Source organism: Buceros rhinoceros, unplaced genomic scaffold (genome assembly GCF_000710305.1).
Source record: "Buceros rhinoceros silvestris isolate BGI_N320 unplaced genomic scaffold, ASM71030v1 scaffold22061, whole genome shotgun sequence".
NCBI classification, from domain to species: domain Eukaryota; kingdom Metazoa; phylum Chordata; class Aves; order Bucerotiformes; family Bucerotidae; genus Buceros; species Buceros rhinoceros.
Window position 1 is genome coordinate 6,985 of NW_010392796.1, and position 3,777 is coordinate 10,761.

Here is a 3,777-nt window from a genome sequence, read left to right on the forward strand (position 1 = left end):
GGCTGCGGTTTGCCTCTCCCCTCCTCATCACTCCTTTGGCTGCTGGTCTCTGGGGCTGGTGTCCCCAACAGATCCAGCTCTGCTCCCAGCTTCTCTCTTCCCATTGGTCTGGGGCAGCTCTTCTTCATCCCTCCTGTTGGACAGGGAAGAGTTTCGTGATGTAAAACTGCTCCAGGAGAAGCTGGTGCAAGGGGCCAAGCTGGTACCTGGGGAGGCTTTGCCCCCGGCAGCCTGGACTGGCTGCACTGAGAAGCTCCATCCTCCAAACCAGGGAGTCCCCACGGGGTGCAGCACCTTCCGGCAAAGGGCTGGGTGGATGGAGAGGATTCCTCGTCCCACTTCTGCCTCCTGCTCACTCATCCCATATCGCCATGGCTGCTGGTGAGCCCGTGGCTGGACTCCACTTCCCCAGCGCGGCCGATAACCTCAGAGCAAAGACTCACCCAGCGCCTTGGCCAGGGGCTGCTTTGTCCATTCTGGGTCACACCAACGTGGGACAGGGACACCCTTACAGAGAGATCGGCTCATGCTGGTTCTGCCCAACCTCCACCTCCTTCCCAAATTTCCTGCAGTGTGAGCCAGGAGCCCCCATCCCAGTGCTCCCAGTTGCTCCCATGCCCTTAGCACAGGCAGGTTTTTGCATCCATCCTCCAGGTCTGGGCAATTTCTTGTGGCACAAGCAGGACCGGGCTGGTGGTACTGTCCTGCGCGGTCACCCCCAAGGGCTAGATCCTGCCAGGAGCCGATACAATACACTCCTGTGTCTCCAGCAGCTGGGAACAAAACCCCGGTGATCCCCAAATGGGATGGGATCGTTCCCATCCACCCATCCTCGAGGGGCTCGTCCTGCTCCTGCGAAGCGGAAAACATCCCCTCGTGAGGTGGGAGCTCGTCGGTGTTTTCAAGAAAAGGGGGGAAACGGGGCTGGGAGAACAATAGGGTTTAAAATATTCTGAGCTGATGAATCAGCCTGTTGTCTTGGGAGCTGGAGTGACACTTCAATGGGAAGTTGCTGGAAATTGGGGGAACGATGAGCCCCCGCACTGGAGGGGAGAGGGTGGGTGAAGGAAAACAGCTTAATTGAGGAAAGGGAAATGTCTCATTAATGAGGTTTTGCACCAGCGGAGCGAGGCGGTGGCGGCTGGGGCATGACGATGAGGAATCCGGGTCCTGTGGTGGGCTGGGGGGGTGGATCCTCGGCTGTGCCAGGGTCCGGCCCCGGTGCACGGTGGAGGTTTTCCCACAGCCAGACCCTTTCCCATTGCTGGGGGGTCCCTGGTCAGCGGCTCCCACCCTGCACCCCTGGTCCCCATCTGTTGCTATTCGAAGTGCATAAAAGGCTTTTAATTTACAGACAAAAGAGGGGGACGTGGCATTTGGGGCTATTCCCATCCGTGGAGGATGAGCTCTGGTGGTGTGAGGCTCTTTTGTCTCAGAATAAAAGCACTTTGCGCTGTTTGAGCCATGGCTGGGGTGGGTTTTCTTCTTGATTTTTAACACGTTGCTTTTTGGATGCAAAACAAACCTACCTGTGCAGGATGTGCTGCGAGGGAATTGCATGTTCAAGAGGGTTTGGGGGATGCTGAGCTGATTTCTTGTCCTCCTTTTCCTGTCTCCAAGAGGAAACAAGCTTTAATTATGGGCCGTGTGGTTTTCCCTGGGCTGATTAACCAGGCTGCTGCGGCGTGTTGGGTTGTGCCGGGCTTTAATGAAGGTTCTGCAAGAGGAGTGAGTTCGGTCATCGCACTGGGCAGTCTCGCCTCCCCAAGTCCTGTCATTAAGGCTGGGAACTTGGCCAATATATCCCAGTATAACCGGCGTGTGCAATGGGGCAGAGAGAGGAACATGTTGGGTCTCTTGGGAATGGGAATTGGGTTGGATATGGAGCTCTGTCCCCTTCCAAAACTGCTGAAGTCCTGGTTCATCTCCTCTAACAGGGTGAAAAGAGAGAAACCCCCCCACGCCCCAGCTCAGCACACCCCGGGAAACTGGGGAATGGGAGCCCTGGTGCAGCCATGGGACCCCAACCACCCCCCCGGCCAGTCCCTGGGCTCTGCATGTTCCTCCCAGTCCCGCAAGCGCAGCTGAATTCCTAACTGTGAGAGGAGGGGATTAAAAAAACCCAAACCCTCGTTATTATTCATAGTGGGAGACTTTTTTTTCTCCAAATGATGAATTGCAAGTCAAGAAGCGTCTCTTCAGGGCTGAAGAGTCTGAACCCACCGCAGGCTGCTCCGGAGCGAGGAGGAGGGGAGCTATCGCCAGCAAAGCCAGATTTACTCATTTCCATACGCATAATAATGCCATTACAAAGTCAGCCCAACCTGCGGTGCAGACAAAGGAATCGGCGGCTCCGTAATTAATCACACGTGGAGGAATAAAGCCCCTTACGTTGTGTTCGTTATTTGGTGGATTGATTTTTAAAAAAATGAAAAAAGAGCATTTTCTGCAGCAGCAAAAGTGGTTCAGTCTGGGACCAGCGTGTAGGTGCTGGACACGTCGCTGGCTGCTGGTTTAACTGGGCTGGGAAGTCGCTGGAGTCAGTGCCTGGATTGCCTTTCCAGGGGCGCTGGGTGATGGAGAGGGGTGTGGGAGCGGTGCCAGGGCAGCGATGCCCCCACTAGAAACCACCTCCAGGCTGCAACGAGGCGTTTGCACCTGCCTCGTGCTCTTCACACTCTTCCCCTTCTTTGGTGACTCCCAAAACCCTCGCAAAGTGCCCTGGCAGGAGTGATAAATACCTCAAAATCCGAAGTCTCATTAAGCAGGAGCAGAGTTTTGGGCTCTGACACCCCTTCCTGCTGCTTTTTCACTCAATCGTCATTTGCATTTAAATTACCAACGTAATTTGGGCCGGAGTTGGAGCTGCTGGGCTGTTAAAATAAAACCGTATCTCCACAACCAGCAGCACAGGGACGCCTCGAATGCTGCCCGTGTGGGGCGAAGCCTGCAGAAGGACCTCAGGAAAGGGGCTTGGGCTCTTACAAAGGCCCAGCACAGGAGAGCATTTAAAACTTGAATTTAGAGGTGGTTCCTTTCCCAACACCCCCCAAAATGCTGCCCTGAGTGGGACCCTGCTGGTTTTCAGTGCCCGAGAGGCAAAGGAAACCGCTTCCTGCCTCTTATTGTGTTATATTTATTTTTTCTAGAAAGCACAGTCCTTACACAGAAGTGCCATCAAAAGCCCAAAACCGCACGGGCCGGAGCTGCAGGTACTGGCTGAAGCCACTTTGCAAGGTCCCGGCGGTGCTGCGGAGCCGGCAGATCCAGCCAGAGCCCAGACTCCATCTCATAGCGAGTCGTTGGGGCTGCTGTAGCGGTGGGCGGGATGGAATAACTTTAATTTCATACAGCTATAGACAGAGATATACATGTACATATGTACCGCTACCAGTACAGAGTGTCCACGCGCGGGCGGAGAGAAGCTTCCAGCGTGTTTCCCGGGGTCAGGATTTGACCTGCTGCAAGGGGCAGGCGGGTGCTGCTCCAGGTCTGCGTCATCGCGAGGCTGCAGCGTTTGCCATCAACCTTCTCTTTTCCCCAGGAATATAATTTTTTTATTATTATTCAGCAAAACCTAAGCTAAGAAAAGCCATGATCCGCGCCGTGTCCTGGGCTCCCAGCTCTGCCCGCACGTGGCTGCTTTTAAAAAATAATGACTTGAAGCCTTTTAACCCACTTTAAGGCCATCGCAGGTTCATCTCCCAGCAGGCCGAGAATTAGGGAGGTGGAAAAAAGGCCCTGTGGAGATGGGCAATGGGGTGGCTGAGCTTCGGG